The sequence below is a fragment of the Amblyomma americanum genome, chromosome 4, assembly GCF_052857255.1.
Source record: "Amblyomma americanum isolate KBUSLIRL-KWMA chromosome 4, ASM5285725v1, whole genome shotgun sequence".
NCBI classification, from domain to species: Eukaryota; Metazoa; Arthropoda; class Arachnida; order Ixodida; family Ixodidae; genus Amblyomma; species Amblyomma americanum.
This window is the reverse complement of record NC_135500.1, coordinates 170,104,529-170,124,364: the sequence shown is the minus strand read 5'-3', so window position 1 is coordinate 170,124,364 and position 19,836 is coordinate 170,104,529.

Genomic DNA, 19,836 nt, shown 5'->3' with positions numbered 1-19,836 from the left:
CGACGCAAGGGCTCGGACTCACTCATTTGCGAACGGGCCTGGGCACCTTTCTTAGTAGCGCACGTGCACTTACTGGGGCTTTTCAGAGCATGTTTTTCTTTCATGGCAAGGAAAAGGCGAAAGATGGCAACGAAATGCAGACAGCACTGGCGTACGTGTCTGCATACGCCAGTGCGAACTCGATGCTGAGTCTAGGCCGGAACGCTTCTTGTGAGTACTGTCATGCTGGCGTCCACCATGGACTGGCTTTCTGCTAAAGGCTACGCAAGAGGCAGTGGATACGGAGTTCGTAGAATGTGGCTTTCAGTATTGGGCAGGAGGGCTCGGGACTTCATACGAATGCTTCAGTTTAAACCGTGCGCGAATGCACGAAACCTGCACCATCTGTGTGATATAAAAGATGGAGGGAAATCGTCCTGGCTTGTGAAAACGTCCTTGTCAGCGGCAGAAACAAGGACATTTCGTGTTGCGGACAGGCCTATACTTAAGGCATATCCTTATACTTAAGGCCTATACTGAAGGCATATCACTTCAAAACTCTGCCTTGTAGAAGTGCGAGTAAGAAGTATCATCACCACCAGCAGCCTGACTACGCCCACTGCACGACAAATGCCTCTCCCACGTCTCTCCAATTAACCCTGCCGTGTGCCAGCTGTGGCCACCCTATCCCCGCAAACTTCTTTATCTCATCCGCTCACCTAACTTTCTGACGCCCCCTGCTACGCTTCCCACCCCTCGGAATCCAGTCTGTTACCCTTAAGGACCGGATGTTATCTTGCCTTCGCATTCCATACTCTGCCCAAGCACATTTCTTCCTCTTCATTTCGACTAGAATGTCATTAACCTGTGTTTGATCCCTGACCAACTGTGCCCTCTTCCTGCCCTTTAACGCTACACCTGTCATTTTTTTTTTCGTGTCTCGCTGCTCTGTCTATAACCTAAGTTCAACCCTTTTCGTTAGCCTCTGTGTTTCTACCGGAGAGGCGTTCACTGCTTGAAACGGCCAAGAGCGGCTGCTTGTCTTAGTAAGTGGATTCAGCTTTTAGCTATACGCGTGGCATACGTCAAGGCTCTATTCAGAAGTAACAACGCGTTGGGTAGATCCTGCAAAGCGCTCAAGAATAGTAATTGAGCTCTCAAAAGTCCATGGCACGAAGTAGTGGACTTGGACCCGTTACGTTTTTCTCTCTTTTGGTGTTCCACACCTCTACACTATTTTTCTTTAGACTTTTTTACAGGCATATTTTTAGCGCAAAGGACGGGACGAGATACAGACAAGACGAGCACGGGCGCTTGTAAAATCCGAACACCAACTAGCCCAACAACTCACCCTGTTGAAGTATATTTCTTTAGACGTCCACAGGTTGTGTAAAGAGTCTGTGTTACATGGAACCACGACCGTCTTTAGCTACTGTATTAATCGTGAACAGAGAAACAGGCAAAGGAAGATAGAGGGGAGCACTGATTCATGCGTGGAGGTGAGTGACATTGCGTGGAATATCAGAGCACTCGTGGAACGCGCTATGAATGTGGTTTATCAGTTAATACATTTTGTTTACTGTCTAGACTCTCCTCGGCGAGATCAGCAAGAACTAGATTGAGGGGTTGCTTGATCTGGCCTGTAATTTCCTGTTTAAGGAACAAAAACGCTCCTGCTTTCAACTTGTGCTCCACAAACTCGTTATTATACAAATTGCGAAAATAACATTTTTCCACACTTTGTACGACATACTTGGATGGAAACACAGCGGTCAACTTGTGGCTTTGCTAGCACTTCCAGGTAGCACGTGTGCACTTTCTTAATGTGCCATCTTTAGCGGAATACCTTAAAATAAATGGTAAATCTTATGCAGAACCCTTTTAATACAGCGATGTGAAGAAAATCTTATTATCCCCTTTCAGAGCCCCTTTCAGAGCCCCTTTAATACAGCGATGTGAAACAATTCTCATTATTCTGGAGTGGCATTCTGTTCAATGTATATTTTATTATGGTTTATACCTGGAGGAATACTATGAAACGTTCTTTAAAGATCTCTATTTTTTCGACCACAAGGATGGTCGGGATACTCACAATTGGCTGCCATCGCAGCGCTCTGTCAACAGCAGGCGACCGGACCTGCCCGCTGGCTGCCATTGGCCGCGGCGGCCGCGTTTCGATAGATGCGAAACGCAAAGGTGGTGTGGGGTACGATTAGGGCATGTGAAAGATCCTCAAGTTGTCGAAATTATTCCCGAGCCTTCCGCTACGGCTCCTCTTTCTGTATTCCTTCTTTCACTCCCACCTTCCTCTTTTCACTTAAGGCGCGGTTGCCCACCAAAATATGAGACAATTACTGCGCCGTTTATAAGCTCGTGGAGCCCTGGAATGAGGACACCACCCATACGCTCGCACAATTCTCATTCTTCTTAATAGAGTTTTCCCCCTCCTCCTCCTCCTCCTCCTCCTCCTCCTCCTCCTCCTCCTCCTCCTCCTCCTCCTCCTCCTTTTTCCTCTCATCAAAAATCAATTTTCAATTTTAAAAAGCCGCCTTAGTTTATCTAAGGCCTGTCTCATATGAGCGCGATTATGGGGCACAGAAATGTCGGTTGGGATGAAAAATAAAAATAAAATAAAATGGCAGTTGGCGTACAATTCAAGGAAGAAATTGCCGACTATTTTGCATGGTAAGGCCGCATGCCATTGAATGCGCTAGCACTGCGGTTTAGGTTTGGGACTCGGTTTTCATTGTCAAGCACGCGCCAGACAAAGTTCGGCGAAATTGGAATTATGCTTCGCCTCCGGGTTAATACCCATGTATGCGAAATTCGTCATTCTCCACTTTACTTTCATAGATCGCTGGGAGTCCTCATACCACTCCTGGCGCACTTGTGCGGCGGTTAAGCGACGAGCCGCTGCTCCGGCAGGAGGCTGTTTATCTTGCACGTTGGCCTCCTGTGGCCTGAGTCATTTTCTTCTTAAGCACTGTCATCTCTGCTGAATCATTCTTAGTCCGGCACTTCCCTTCTCTCCGCTATAAATGGAGGGGGCAGGAAAGCAGAGGGATGAGGGGAGAGAGGTGAACTTAAACACGGGTTATCCCATGTATGAGTAAGATTGGAGTAATATGTCCAACAGCGCTCCTTTTTAGGGGTAGGGTATGCTGCCCAAGTCCTGGGTAGATTATCATCACTGAAGATTGATAATGATGATGACGATTAATTTCTATGGAGCAAGGGAACAGTTGCGAAAGAGCGCCATGGCACAAGGTAGTTACGCCTACACGAGGTGGGGTCCAAGACCCACTTCCCAAACATTTTGCGTGAGATAAACCGAGTGCAAGGCTAGGAGAAAGCTCGTACCCATTGTATCACTGATGGGTGGAAATGGGGACCGAACACAGCACCTCCTGCATGCGAGGCGCGTACTCAAACCACAAAGCCCCTGCTGCGGTCGTTACTAAAATTTTGAAATACTTACAGTTGGCGAGTTGCAACGGAAACGAATTGCATCCTCGAAGCATGCGAAGTTCTTGCAGTTACGGAGAATATAAACGAGGTTTCAGTCTCCTCTACTTGCTAGCCTCTAGAGCTCCGGTGCCACGTTTAAAAGCCTCCGCCCATTGCTAACAGCATCAAGCTACGGTGCTCTGCAGTGGGAATATATCTCCGTTGCCAAGGGTAAGCATTTCGTATATTTAGTGATCAAATCTGCACCGGACCATGGGCAGCTAGAAGACAACTCACTCCCTCTTACTTCCATATAGGCTTAATCATGCTTAAAATGTGGAGAGATGGAAATCCCCCTGAACACTACCTGCCCCGTGCCACGATTGGCAGCTCAAGGCTTCACACAGACACCGATGTCGGGTGGTTTTCGCCGCCATAGCCCTCCAAATGCTCTTGCATTAAAAAGAAAAAAAAAACATGCAAGTGGGCCTGAAGCAAAAGCGGCATTAAACGACTAATGACGAATCTGTGGACGGCTTTCTTTTATGTTTGAGCGCTAATTAAATAACTTTTTGCGAGGTGACATAATTTGATGTGCCATCAGGTGTTCAGTAAATGGTGTAGCAAGAGTAGCAAGAGGCAGCTTTCTCAATGCCATACTTAGTTTGCCCAGACGTCGTTTGCTACGTTGTGCAGTTGAAATAACTGGGATAAGCTTGTAGCAATAGGGCCGTACATGGTAACATATTAACATATGCATGTTAAAAATAAGATACTATGCAGTCTCCAGGTCAACCTGGCGGTTTCATCTTGCTGCTGCCTAAAGTATAGCAGCTACTTAAAATTCCGTCGAAAGGGATATTTTAAGACCCTCTGTACATACAAAGGTAAAACAGGGATAAAGTGTCGACATCGCCCGGTCGACGGGAAAAAAGGCTTTACTAGTGCAGTGTGCAGCCGTGCTGCTAGATGGCGCCACCATCTTGTAGAAAGTAGATCCACGGGGAAATTCTGGTAAAAAGCTGCGCTTGATTTGGAGTATCAGTTCTGGTAGCAGTTGGGGCAGTATTGCTTACTGTTTTCACTTCTGTTTTTTTTATTGGGTTGATTTTAAATTTTGGCCATACAAGGATAACAAAAAGGCATTTCCTTACACCAGCACCGCCCCAAAGTTGTGTTCAAGCCTGTAAAAAAGAGAGAGAGAGAGCAGATACGCTTTTTTGAGCATACTGAACTTGCTGAACAACGATGTGTGTGTATTGCGGAGGCGCGCGTTTTCTCAATGGGCTTGCCAGATTTGTACGTCTCTTTGTCCCGTGTCCCGCCCTTGTACGCAGGAGATAAGGCATGCACATGATGTTATGCTAACTAACGTCCAGCGCAAAAAACTTCATACTGGCATGGATGCTTGCACAAAGTACACAAAATTAACACCTCATTTGTTCAACAGGCGTTGAAATATATTTAAAGAAAATGTTATTGTGCTTCTGGGCGCCATGATCTAACAAATGTCGCAGGAATGCTATTTCGAAGTTCTGGTTTTGTGGTAATAGCGGCTATCATAGTACCGTTTAGAACCACAGGTGTAATCTCTAAAGGTTGTTTTTGCCAGGTTAGCATGGCCTTTATATGCGGTATACAGTAACGGTTGGTTATCGAAAGGCGTTACCATAATGGCTCCCGCAATAGTTAACAATAATGCTTAGAGGGTGCACATTGGAGTGCGGCCGTCACTTTGGTTCTATTTTCAGCTATTGTTTAAATGGGCCGCAGGAGATCGCCCTCATGCTTTTTTCTCGCGACCGTTTTCTGCGAGAGTTTGGATTTGCCTTTTCATCGTACATGCTTCTGGAAGTGGTATAAATAAGTAATTTTTATCACTGTCATCGTATTATCTTCACCATAATGACAACCAGAACAGTTATCTTTTGAATAATCCTCCAATCCTTCAACCACCAGCTTTGTTTATATTCTTAATATAACGTGTAATACCATACTGCATTTATAAAGCACGTGAGTGGATACAAACTGCAGAACCGAAATAATCTGTCGTAACTGCCTTAGTGTTCCTAGAGCGGTTGCAACACAGCAGTATCTATGTGAAGCACAACTGTGACTTTGCTTGCGTCTACACCAGACTGCTTCAAATAGGAACATGAAGTTGATATGATAAATGAACCCGAAAACACGCCTTTTTGCATTATACTACCACTGATAAACGTTTAGGCATATCTTCGCTGGCTGAAAGCACAGGATTGATTTTTGGGCGCTACATAGGTTTTAGGGAGAGCACAAGCATTTTTTCCCTAAGTCCTCTGCAAACATGGCTTGTGACTTATCTGGGTGCAGCCTTCGGGCGGGTACCTCCAAACGCCCTATATAATGGAGAAGATGAAATAAAAACTAGCACTGAAAACCCACCTAATCGGCCAGCCATTGTCCGTTGTGCCATTGAAACTAGGAACCTACGGAGGCACAGAAATTGCTATTGACTGCCCGTCTCCCTTCCCTCTATGTTACTGGCATCATCACTCAAAGCGGTGCAGACAGAAGTTGACAATCCACTTGTCCACGCGTAATTAAGAATAAAATGAACGACGAATCATACATAAAACCAGTCATCTCAAGCTAAGCTATGCTGAATGGATTTTCTTCGTATATTATTTCTAGCAGTCGGCGCTAAGAGGGGCTGTTTAAATTCTATTGAAATACTCCCCAGGAATACAACTCCGACACCGGACTGCATGATTGCGTTCCCGGAACTGTACTGCACCCGCTCTCACGTGATAGCTTCACGCGTTGAACAGCATTCATTGTCTTCAATTGTTCGATCACGCAGCTACAGATGTAGCTGCTTCTTGACACTTTGTTTTTTTTTTGTTTTTACTTTTGTGGCTACACAAATTTTTGTAACTTACACCCCTGTCGCGCCACTGCGAGGCTAGTGTGACGTAAGGTACAGATAAGGTACAGGAAACTTACTTATTGTAATGTAGACCGCAGCGGTGGCCAAGTGGTTGAGCATCCGCCTCGCATGCGGGAGGTGCGGGGTTCGATCCCCAGTGCCGCCGGGTACCCACCGGTGATACAATGGGTACAAGCTTTTCCCTGGTCTGGTGCTCGGCTTATTTAGGGTGAAATGCTTGGAAAAACGGGTCTTTGACCCCACCTTGAGAAAAAGAAAAGTACTTTGTGTCATGGCGCTCTTTGGCCTTAGATGCCCTTGCGCCATAAAAATCCATAATCATATTGTAATGTAGAACTTCTTGCTGGGCGAGATGGTGCATGGCTTTCCTGGGATGGCGTTGCGCACACGAAAAGACATACACAGGAAATAGCAGACGACAGAAAGAGCGCAAAAATTGTCCCACTCGTGTGGCCCAACTTCGAGGAAGTGTGACCTAAGGTACAGAAAACTTACTTATTGTCCCACTCGTGTCGCCCAACTGCGAGGAAGTGTGACCTAAGGTACAGATAAGGCACAGAAATCTTACTTATTGTCCCAGTCGTGTCGCCCAACTGCGAGGAAGTGTGACCTAAAGTACAGATAAGGCACAGAAATCTTACTTATTGTCCCAGTCGTGTCGCCCAACTGCGAGGAAGTGTGACCTAAGGTACAGATAAGGTGCAGAAAACTTACCTATTGCCCAACTGGTGTCACCCAACGGCGAGGAAGTGTGACCTAAGGTACAGATAAGGTATAGAAAACTTATTGTCCCACTCATGTCGTGCAACTGCGAGGCTAGTGTGACCTAAGGTACACATAAGGTACAGAAAACTTATTTATTGTCCCACTCGTGTCGCCCAACTGCGAGGAAGTGTGACCTAAGGAATAGATAAGGTGCAGAAAACTTACTTATTGTCCCACTCGTGTCGCCCAACTGCGAGGCTAGTGTGACCTAAGGTACAGATAAGGTGCAGAAAACTTACCTATTGCCCAACTGGTGTCGCCCAACAGCGAGGAAGTGTGACCTAAGGTGCAGATAAGGTATAGAAAACTTATTGTCCCACTCATGTCGTGCAACTGCGAGGCTAGTGTGACCTAAGGTACACATAAGGTACAAAAAACTTGTTTATTGTCCCACTCGTGTCGCCCAACTGCGAGGAAGTGTGACCTAAGGAATAGAGAAGGTGCAGAAAACTTATTTATTGTCCCACTCGTGTCGCCCAACTGCGAGGAAGTGTGACCTAAGGAATAGATAAGGTGCAGAAAACTTACTTATTGTCCCACTCGTGTCGCCCAACTGCGAGGAAGTGTGACCTAAGGTACAGATAAGGCACAGAAAACTTACTTATTGTCCTAGTCGTGTCGCCCAACTGCGAGGAAGTGTGACCTAAGGAATAGATAAGGTGCAGAAAACTTACTTATTGTCCCACTCGTGTCGCCCAACTGCGAGGAAGTGTGACCTAAGGTACAGATAAGGTATAGAAAACGTATTGTCCCACTCATGTCGTGCAACTGCGAGGATAGTGTGACCTGAGGCACAGATAAGGTATAGAAAACTTATTTATTGTCCCACTCGATCGTGTCACCCAACTCGAGGCTAGTGTAACCTAAAGTGCAGAAAACTTACTTATTGCGGCATTTATTCGTTGCCATAAACGCCACCTCCTTTTTCACTTTATTTACACGCCCTTCAGACTAATACAAGGAATGCAGTTTTTCGAACCAAAACCCTTAACGCTTTCAATTTTACATTTTAGACATAAAATGCGAATATTCTTAACTACTGGAGGAGTTTTAGAATAAAAACCAGGCGTGACAACTTATTTCAGTTTCTAAGGTGTTTGCGGTGTTTTACACAAATGCGTTCTGGTTCTACGCTTCTTGAACGCTTTAGATATTGAACTTCGTAAAGAGAAAAGTATAAAATATTCACTTCCCCGCTTTTTACTACAGTTTTAAACTTCTCAGCCCGTAGTTAGAGATTGAGGTGCTTTCAAACACGTAAGCGTATTGATTTATTTTTAGAAAAATCAAATGACACTCAGCTACATAATGCATCATTGCTGAACTTTCGTGCTAAAGCTTAATGCACCGAGAAAGCAGACTGAGGGCCTCTGTTATTTGTGCCAAGGTTTGCTGGCACCGAGCTGGAAGCCACAGCGGCCACCAACGATTAAGGACCGTAATCACGCCTTTGAATTTCATTTCTAGGCGGCAGAGCGTCGTCAGGCATAGTAGTCAATCAGCACAGTCAATATGGACGGTAAGACAATTATATTTGCTTAAATGACTGAGCAATGAAAAACTATGAATGCAAGCAAGATCTTATTCGACGTGACCATTCTCGTGTATCTACAACGCCTGAGCACGCATTGTGGCCTGTGTCCTAAAGGCAAAGACTGAGACGATGGGTACGCGTGCTAGATCAACACCTCTGGTCGTACTTATTTGATCTGGAGAGCACTTCAACCGGAGTGCTCCATATCCGCCCTGCACTGTGCGGGAGAAGTCTGCACGCCTGTCTTCAGCGCCATCTGTTACTTGACAGCGTAACCAAGAAGTGAACTTTTTCGCGAGGAAATCGAGTAAGCTACTCGGCGGAAAAACTTTTCGGAAATCATTTGATGATCCTGACGCATATCCCTGGTTAAAACGATACTCAAACGAAAGAGGAGAGATTGGGGGGTGTCAGTCGCACTTGTGACTGCCGAGGGCGTCCGTTATCGCGGCATAAACCATTCCTTCTTCTACTCTGCGTCTTTGCCCCGGAATGTCAGGATGGAAGCAGCGAAGTGCCACTGCAGGTGCAGAGGTACAGGCGTCACGCCGCATCGACTTACCCACCACTACTCTCTCCCCTCTATTGCCCAAATCACTTTGGGCGCCCTCAGATCGATGCTAACGACCCTGGCCCAGATGCAATATGTACGCCAGACAGCCAAAAAGTAAGTTTAGGTCGCGACTTATGCTGCACATAGAAAGGCCCTTTGCGCTGTAGAGACATTGCGTGGCAGCTCAACTTGGCGGCCGTTTGCTAGAAGCAGTTTAAAGCCACTTCCCGAAGGTTAAGGCCGAGACGCGTGTTTTATGCTAGATCAAAATACAAGCAAGGAGGCGCCATTCGATCCGTTGGATTGAGGTGAAATACGACTGTTTTACTGCTTCAGGACAAATACTAACATGTTTTCGTGCTTACAATCAAAGAAGAGTGCGCAGTTTGTTATGACACTCGTTGTGTAAAAATCCAGGAATGGGATTTGCAAGTATTTCTTCAACTTTTGTTGATTATAATACACAATCGGTGCACTTGACTTGAACAGTAGATAGCTCCATATAGATGAATCAGTTTTCTTTGCAGCATCTTTTTGCTGCCGCTCTGCTCCTAAATAATCTATGAGAAGAAGAGAGAAAGTATTTTAATGAAAGGGAAGAAGTAGAGGTCGGACGGTGGTAAGGTGACTCTGGCCTCCTACTTACACTGGGGAGGGAAAGCAAAAGAAGAGTTAGGCAGCGAATGGAAGGTGATGATGTCACAATGCAATGAATTGCTTGTAGTGGTCTGGGTTATAGAGGAGACCACGCACACACTGAGTGGCACTCATCTCGCATAGACTACGTGTAGCACGTATCTTCCACATGCAGCATATGTCTTGCACACGCACCGGTTCTCATTGCAAACTCACCGCGCACAGTCGCAGAGAAGAGCTCTGCACGCTATCATATCCCGGCTCGAACGTGTATGCGCTCACATTACGCACTGTTGCAGAAAAAGCTGAAAATGCATTGACATATGTCCCGGCACAAACGCGTATGGTTGTTATTAAGCTACAAGGTCTGCTGTGTTAGCTTCATTGACAGAACTATTTCTCTACTCTGTTGTTCCCTTCCCACTCACCACTCACTCCCACTCACACGATTGTTCCAAAATAAGCTATACATTTCTAGTGTGGGCATGGTTGTTATTATTATACAAGAAGTGCTGTGCTAGCATCAGTAACAGAGCTATCTCTTGTATCACACCTTACTTACACCTCGCCTCTCGCTCAGTGAAGTGCTTGCCCTCATCGGTGGTGGGACGCATGGTTGTGAAATGTGCCACTTGCCTCTCGGACGCCGCACCCAGCCTGCAGTTCAGAGCTGAAGACATGCGGCGGGTTCGACATACTTAGCATGCGCTTGGGGCGCTACCCATGAACTCGCTGTCCGATGACATCCGGAAATATATGCGCAAAAGTTTGTTTGACAGAATGAGACAGCGTTTACGTCATACAGCGTAATGCGGGAGACTCTAGGATAGGAGTATCTCCCGTCTCTGAATTTCGCAACTCCCAAAAGCTAATGTTCCAAAAAAAGAAATTTTGCATGAAACTCACTTGCAGTCCAAGATACGCAGGCTCTAGCTCTTTATTTTACTTTCACAAAATCACCGACTCCTAATCATTACTACTCTTTGCTTTTCTTCATTTCAATGTTCGTTTTTTTCCTATGAAAGGGCCCCGGAAATAGTTGAATGTGACAAGGCCTAGAATATGTCCGTTTGCCAGTAATAATTGAGACTTTAAATAAATCGATAATGAATATTATATATGCGATGTCTTCCACAATCAACATACAGTATGTGAAACAAGAATTTGCGAAAAGTTTGTATTTCGAAGGGAAATGAAGTCTCATGTTCCAAATTTGGATTATAGGCGAGTTAAGGTTACCTTAGTGCGCATTAAAATAGAGTGCATTTTTTTTGCATTTTCTGAAAGTAGTGTTTTACTGCAAAAAAATAGGGCGGTCCTGCAAGAGCATCTTTTGTACTTTCCTACGTAGCTGCAGCTGCACATGTAACCTGCCATAACCACGTGCTCCTCGCAGTACAAAATGATTTCGATTTGAATTCTGTACTGGTTTCCTACGTGAAGCGATAGTGAGTTGTCTCTGGAAACCCGGTATAAAGCAAAGGCGATTTTATAGAAAGAATTGGCTCTCGTAATATTTCGCAGTTACAGGGACTCTTCGAAAAGTTGACAGTTGAAAGCTGTGCAGAGACGGGATATGTTTTGATTTTTCTGATGCTAGCACAGTTGGCTCGTAACAGAATGAACTGAAAACAAATCGCCAGTCACGATGTGGAGCCTTTCACAGCCGTTTATTTTGATTTTCGTTCTTTGTAATTTTACTTCGTTCCACATCTAGGAGTTCCGGAGTCAGGTAGAGCGAATGAGCTCCTTTTCAATTTTGCCTGAAGAGTATTGACGGCGCTTTATTACCCAAAGTTCTGCCGCGTTTGCTTTTTCTTTTCCATGCAACTGTTTAACTCTGCAAGCACTGGAACAAACAAAAATAAAATTCTATTTGCACAGAGGCGGAGCTAATAATTAAGACGATCGTTTAAGCTAGCTACGCGTACTTTACACTTTATAGGCTGACAAAAAGTTCTACGTGGGCAGCGAGAACTTCGATTGAACTCCGCAGCCCCTCTTGCTATCCAATTTCGCTTCTTTTCTTTGTCTTGCGAGACGTGCCTACTACCAAAATCGTCCCTACACGCAGTGCCGCGGTTCAGATGGCAGCGCGTATCGCTTTCATTTCGGGCCAGTATTCTTTCCTTATCTCTCCTATTCCGCAGGTGTGACGAGGCCAGTTTTCAAAATCACCTTTTCGATTTCGTTGCGGCGCCAGCAAGCAAACGTGGGTCGAAGTTTGCCTTCGTGTTGGGTTTTACGCTTTCGAAAAGTTTGCCGCTCTATATCCCACGTGATTCGAGGGATTCGTAACATTTTAATTTTGTTTCACCTTGGACGTTAATGTCGTCAAAGCCGTCCAGATAAGTGCGGTGCGCTTCTGTTTCCGATTTCTCCTCGTCTGCTCAACTCCCTTAGTTAATTGAGAAGATAACGACTGGCATTGAGGGGATTGTGAGATTTTTATTAAACCACTTTTTCTTCATTTTTCAGATCGGCAGTGGATGATACAGAATGTCCTGGAAAGTTATATCATTCGAAACTAAAAGCAGGATGGTACTTTCTGTGGTGTCGCAGAGAAATAGAAAAGGAAAAGGAATGGGGTGAAGACGCTTCTGTGTAGGATAAATGCCTACACGAGAAAAATGAAGTGGGTCCCTGAAGGTGTAAGTTTAAAAAACAAGTAACTTTGAATTGTATTTCTCAGCGTTTGAATTTTTGTTTCTAATGGATGAATTAAGAGAATATAAATCGATCGAAAAAGAAACAAAAGACATCTCTGTTCAAACACGGCTTGTAGCCTGAAAAACAAACAATAGATGGAGAGAAGAGTGTGGACAATGATACAGCAGCTTGTGTACAGGATAGTGTGAGTCATCGATTGCATTAGCTGGTTAATTATGACGAAGTGCATTGGCTCTCAGTCGCTAGTCATATCTTAATGCAGAAACGGCAAAACTCCATGAAAAAGAACACGCTGCTCACAGAGACTAAGTTGCTTTGCTATCTAATGAATTTTGCTAATGAGTGAATGCTAATGAATTCTGAGCTTGCATTGCGTCTAAACGCCTACCTACGCGAGAATTTTTTTGCTCTCTTCTTTTTTCCCCCGTGCGTACAGCTTCTGCTCATTTGCACAAGCGCAGTCGAGTGGGCTATTCCTCAAATAATGTATTCAGGGAGAGTGCCCGAGGTGATATTGATGCTTGGCTTATTGGATCACTTTTTTTTTCAGCGTCTAAATTACTCCCTATCTCGGCTCCTCGGCCTGTGTGATTTGGATAAGTCAAGTTCTACATTTGTAAGGTTTACGCTTGCCATTAGCTGGGCAGATCAAGGAGTGCGGCTAATTACTGCGCAAGCGGAGATGATGACTAAAACACTTTAAAATTTTTTAAACGTCGTTATCTGGCGCGAAATTTGGCACAAACGGTAAAAGCAACGTGCGACCGCTCGATATTAGCAGATGATGCAGTTATAGATAAATGTTTTATTAACGCCTTTCCTTGCTCATTTACGACCATTACTTTGACTAGTGTGACGTAGGGTGCACTACCGACAGGAAATAATGGGTGAATTATTTCGCTTTTATCCGGAGCTGACCATCTTAATCACGGACTGCTGCCATACAAGAAAAATATATCTCACAACCACTGTTTAACTTTACAGCTCAGTACGTCAGGGTTTTGGGTCGATTAAATATTTAAGGGCATTTTTTTTCTTTGGACACTTTATTTATGTTAAGGTGCCGGAGTTGAGGAAAGAAAAAAATTGTATGGTTTTAACGTAGTTAAACCGAGTAGACGTGCGAAAGAATGCGTTTTGCCTGATTCGCTCATGGCTTTGCTTTGCTGGGTCGTCGGCGCATCTGGCCCTGATATTAGACTCAGGTTAAGCTCTGATCGAGGTTACGTTGACCTGATCTGTTCGTGCCATAGATGGAAGTTGATGAAGGCTGCGATGTGAAGTGCACAGCGCGAGAGTGTGTTGCAGTTTAACACGAGGCGTGATCGGCTGCGGCGGTAGCATAGTGCTCTCGAGCAGTGCCAGCACAGCTGATCTGTTCACGCCGCCGCGGGTTATAATCCGAGTCGCGGCAATATTTATCTTATTTCTGCACCCCAAAGGTCGTGCAAGCCACAAAATTCTTTGTTGGGTTTGGCCCCGTGAAGTCGTGCTTTCGCTCTGAAACATTTACTGCGCCTTTTTTCCTTAAAAAACAGTTTTTCGTTCAGCGGTCTTCTCAAATATTCGTGGCGCAGACGAACGGGTGAAAGATGATGAAGACGATGATCAGCACGAATATTGCAAAGTTCGCTCCACTATTCCCTTTTTTTTTCTTCTGAACTTTGCAGCCTCTTCCGTTGCTATGGAAGTGACTTCATATGCGCCGACAAATCTCTATCGCGCGCATCGCAGGTCATCGCTGCCTTTGAGCAAATAAGACACCGGCACATTGGTCCGCTTTTTAATTGGTCGCGACGGCTCATTACGGATCGTAAATTAGGCACGCGCCCCCAACCGGCGAAACGGTCTCTTCGAGCGGCGCCACGCGAGCCGCAGGTCGTCGAAGCCGAAAGCTTTAATGTGCTCCTCACTGGTGTCCACGCGGGGCGCGCGAGTGCCTAATTTGCGGGACGAGCCTCATTAATTTCGCTCCATTCCTCCTCCCTCGTTCTCCCTTCACCTCGAAGAGACCGCGCTGCCTCGCCAGAAAACTGTGGTCGCTACCGCCCTGCAGCAGTCGCTTACGACAGCTGCTGCCGATTGCGTTCGCGTCACACTTCGGCAGATAGCGGTTAAACTGCTCGTCCACTCTTTGAGAGATGTTTGGTGGTGAGGACTAATTCCAAGCATAAAGTTGTTTACTGCTGGAAAGCAAAAAGGAAAGTCGTCATATTTGGTAGGGGTGCTGAATTAGCCGTGCACTCAATAAAGTAGAAAAATTGCACATCTTCCAGCGGCTGTAATTCCGATTCATAGTATTCGCAAGAGCCGCCGCGGTGGCTTAGTGGTTATGGCTCTCGGCTGCTGGCCCGAAAGACGCGGGTTCGACCCCGACCGCGGCGGTCGAATTTCGATGGAGGCGAAATTCTAGAGGCCCGCGTACTGTGCGATGTCAGTGCACGTTAAAGAACCCCAGGTGGTCGAAATTCCCGGAGCCCTTCACTACGGCGTCTCTCATAGCCTGAGACGCTTTGGGACGTTAAACTGCCATAAACCCATAAACCAACCAATAGTATGCGTCATGCTGCCCAGTGCTACATACCAATCATGCATTAAAGTTCGAAGAATCGCGCATCTTCCATCGACTGTCATTTCGATTCATATTATGCGTCATGCTGCCTAGTGCTTGTTACCAATCATACAATAAAGTTCCGCCCCTAATCCGAGTGTAGCCAGAGTGCGGAAATCGCTTCAAGTCAAGGCGCCAGATTCAGACAAGTAGCGTCCACTTTAATGAAATCAAGGAAGTGCTCTAGCGTGGCTTTTTTCTTCATTATGCGCATTTATCCGGATGCAAAGGATATTCCGACAAGAAATATGAACGACGAGGACTTGCTTAATAGGACAATAAAGAAAATTTAAAATTTCTTTTCTTTTTTTTTGTGCTTGGAAGGAAGACTGCAAGCTATAGGTCTCGGTTGCAAAGTATCAACGTTGAGGGCTAGTAATGATGGGGAGACTACGCGGATATGCATTGAGCATGTCCAGCAATTTCGGAGTAAAAATCTGAAAATTGGAAAATTGTAACATAATTTTACGGTAATATTGAAGGTAAAGGCTCGTTCTTCTGATATGTAGAAAAATCTTTCTGGTAAACTGTTTACACCGGTCGCATCGAACAAGCAACACTCCCGCAGAAAACCAATGAAGAACGCTTTTGATGGCAGCAAAAACGCTAATAGAAAAAAAAATCAAGACTGCCGTTGGGTGATCGGCAGATATGTTGATTGCTATAGCGAAATTTTCCATCATATGAAAGCATTGCGTTCGTAAATAACTTTCTGTTCAGAAATGCTTTTGCCCGGAATTGCTGGGTATGTGGTTTGGCCAGCGCGGCTAGATTAAGTTTTGCAACCGGAATGTTAGCCATGGATCGTGCTCGTTACCTGACGTGGTTGAGCCGCCGCGGTGGCTGAGTAATTACGGCGCTCGGCTGCTGGCCCGAAAGACGCGTGTTCGAACCCGGCCGCGGCGGTCGAATTTCGATGGAGGCGAAATTCTAGAGGCCTTGTACTGTGCGACGTCAATACACGTTAAAGAACCCCAGCTGGCCGAAATTTCCGGAGTCCTTCACTACGGCGCCTCTCATAGCATGAGTCGGTTTGGGACGTTAAACCCCATAAACCAACCAAACCAAACCTGACGTGGTTGCGATTGTCAACTAAGGTAACATGCCTGCTTACTAGCCATATAAAACAACGGCATTAATGATGTCTCTATTGAAACTTTCCACTAGGCTCTTCATTCCCTGTTGGTAACAGCGCCACCATTAAGAGATCAAGGAATCACATGCACATTTCGCTGGTTTATTGCTCTCTGCGCACTCTAATGAGGTGGGAAGGGTTCTGACTAAACGTTTTTTTTTAAATTTTCTAACACGAGGTGTTATCGTTATAATCATGGCCAGCTTCTCCGCAGCCACATTAGGTCCTGGGTTCCGATTAAAATACAACAAAAAATCACGTAATTTTGAATTTAAAGGGCCATGTGCTTTAGATAAGCTCAGCATATTTTAAAACGCGCGCAACCTAGCTCCTTACATGCAAACCAAATGTACGTCCAAATCGAACACAGGAAACGGTTTCAAGCAAATCAGCTAGGAAAAGCAGTCTTAACTTCTAAGGAACTTCCGAAGGCGCAAATGAAAGGTGCGATTTGGAGTTCAAAATGGGCCAGCTGAATCGGATTAAAAAAAAAAAACAACGAAAGAAAAAGCTGTAAAATTGCACTTACAGAAAATAGAGACCAAAAATACATTCCACTTGACATCTTGCACTCCTCTCTTAGTTTTAAAAATTTCTTTTCAATCAAAGAACTTCTTGAACCATTCAGTTTTCCCTCGCGTACGCACGTAATTAAGCAAGTGTCAGCGACATCTGTCGGTGACTCTAGTCGAACCAGAGGAGTGGCCAGGAATAGCAGTTCCCTTTGCAAAGAGCTCTCCATCGATCGTTGCGACCTTCGTACTTTTCTTGCATGACGGAAGGAGATAGGGATGTATCCGGGAAGAGGAGTAATCACGCTGCTTGTCCGTGAGACTGCGCATCGCGACCTCCTTAAAGACGACGGTTTCTTAATGGAGCCGGCACATCAACACTCTCGAGGGTAACTGGACAGGCTGGCGTGACAAATGAAAGGCTCTGTTGGTCTTACTTGACTGCTCTCATGAAAGGAAGGCGTCATTCATCGTGCTGCTGCTGGCACAGTTGTCTGCTTGCTCATTCGCTTTCCCTTCCTACCTGAAACCGACGCTCTTGTTGACTTACTCTGGGGTCGGAAACATGTTTGCACTGGTGATGTCGAAGTGTACGGTGACGGTTCTCTGCGCTTCTGGTACTGTCCTTAAGGAGGCACACGTCCTAAGGAGAGAGCAGAGGGAAGAGCAGAAGGAGCCGTGTGCCGTTGCACTGCTTCACGTCCATCATGCAATGCCAACTCGCCCAGCAGTTCGTGCTTTCAATCTTCAGCAATGGCTCATTCTATTTGCACCAGGTTTTCCCCAGGTTCACTATGGCTGTATTCGTCTGGTGGCCTCTTCAAATGTTTGTTTTATTGATGCCGGCAAGTGTCCAATTTAATCAAAAGGCTGTTTTCAACGAAGCATCTCACGCTTCAGCAAGAGCGTTTTCCCCAGCGTATTTTTGCTTTGTTTTTAGGCCCCGGCGATTGAAAAAAGGCTCAGAGAGGAAGGTGGTGAAAATGGCGGCCACTTTGCTAATTTTAACTGGCTACAACGAGGGCATGTTATGAGACCAGGAAAAGTAAATTTAGTCGCATTTGAGTGCTATTGTACACTACGATGATAAAGCAATCCACCTTCCTTATGTCTAAGCTACGGTATAAAGAGAAATCATTTTTGAATGTAGATTCCCAGCGACTTATTTTTCTTCTGTTGAATAGTGACTCTTCATCGCCAGAAGAGAGTCGTGAATTGGACGAATGCATGATGACTCCCATGTGGCGCAGTGTGGTTTGAAACAAGTCATTTGAAAGAAGGCAAGTATTTGATCAGAGAAAAAAAAGAGTCAAGCGTTTTGAGACAACTACGACTGATTCTTGAAAAAGGTACGAAAACTAGAGCTCGTTTTGAAGCGAGCTGCGAGCACCCATTATTTCAATAAGCTGCATGAAAAATTACACTGACGTGAAAATCAGCCGCGCTTTTTTATAAAGAGAGACGGGGAATAAGCATCTGTGTATTCAGGCAGAGTTCTTCTCGCGCGTTGAAAGTAACACATAAAACAGAAAATAATCACAGAGCTTATTTATTATGAATACAAAATTTAGGTAAAAAATGGAAATGCGCGGATCATCAGTTAAAGAACCTCAGCTATCTAGATTAAACAAAAATAAAAAAATAATTTCATTTGCCTTCCTAGGATCCAAGACATGTGAACGTGTTCAGTGGATTTCGTGGAAACCGACAGAAATACGGACTCAGGCGAAGGCTGGGCAAAACATAACGAAAGAATTCACAGTGGCCTGGTTGAATGACCTGAATCGCTGAGCTCATTAGTCTTCCCATTTTTGGTTCTTACATATGATCCCTTTTAGACATAAAAACGATATGTGAAAGAGCGCCCTGATATTCGCACACGCAGCCGCTTGATTCCAGAACCTGTTCTGAATCAACCCGTGAAGAAAAAGCTTCGCTCTAGGAACTTGGCTAAAACGCGATTTCCAACTGCACTCTCGCGTGTCATCAGTCAAGAAAATAAATCACACCAGGTATAAATGAACATGAACTGTGGCAGGACACAAGCTTGTTTAACCTTTATATATATTTTGCCGCCGCGGTGGCTCAGTGGTTATGATGATCGGCTGCTGATGCTAAAGACACGGGTTCGACCCCGGCCGCGCCAGTCGCATTTCGATGGAGGCGAAATGCCAAAGGCCCGTGTACTGCGCGATGTCAGTGTAAATTAATCAGAACCAAAGGTAGTCTAAATTATTCGGAGCCCTCCACTACGGCGTCCGTCGTAGTCTGAGTCGCTTTGGCACGTTAAGCCCCAAGAAACCGAGCCAAACCTTTATATATTTCTGTCTGTAGAAAACCGGAGGCAGTTGTTGGAATGCTTAACGAGCTCTTGTGCACAAAGTCAGTGAGATTTACAAATAACGCCCAGCTGATGATCCAACTTCGCTGAGGCTATGCCTTCGTAGGCACTCGCTTCAGTTTTATCGACGCAGGTCGCAGCTGTGAAAAGTTTAAGCGAGCTGTGAACGCTGACTTGAAATATAGCATGCGTGATGTCATTTGTATTCGAAACGGAGAAACGCGTGCGTGTTAACCAGAAAGTAAAGAAGCAACGAATGCTTGCAGCCTGCCGAGAAACAAGCAGCACGGCATTTTCAAGCGAGCGTAAGGCAGTTTGTTCCTTAAGCTTCCAACAAATAGAGTGCGCGCACTTCCTCGCATTCTAGGTTCAGCCATCACGGCGGGGGCTTCTCAGTCGCTCGCGATTTCTGGGCATTTTTTCGGCTCTTTCGAAGAGTTCCTGTGCGAAAATGCGTACATTTTAGCTTCAGCCTGGTTTAACGAGTGCCTTCTTTGTAACATCGAAACTAAAAGTTTGTCGGCAATAACAGTGCGTGCTATGCTCCCACGGCAATGTGGGCAATGCGAACGCGTCCTCTCAAGAGCGATACCTAGACATTATCAGGACGACACTGTGGACTTCAGTAGTTGTGCCACTGTAGGAGACAGTGTAATGGTGGAAGCTGACATACCAGACTTGAAACTCTGAGGCGAAAACTTTTTTAATGGAGACTTTTCCCTTTATA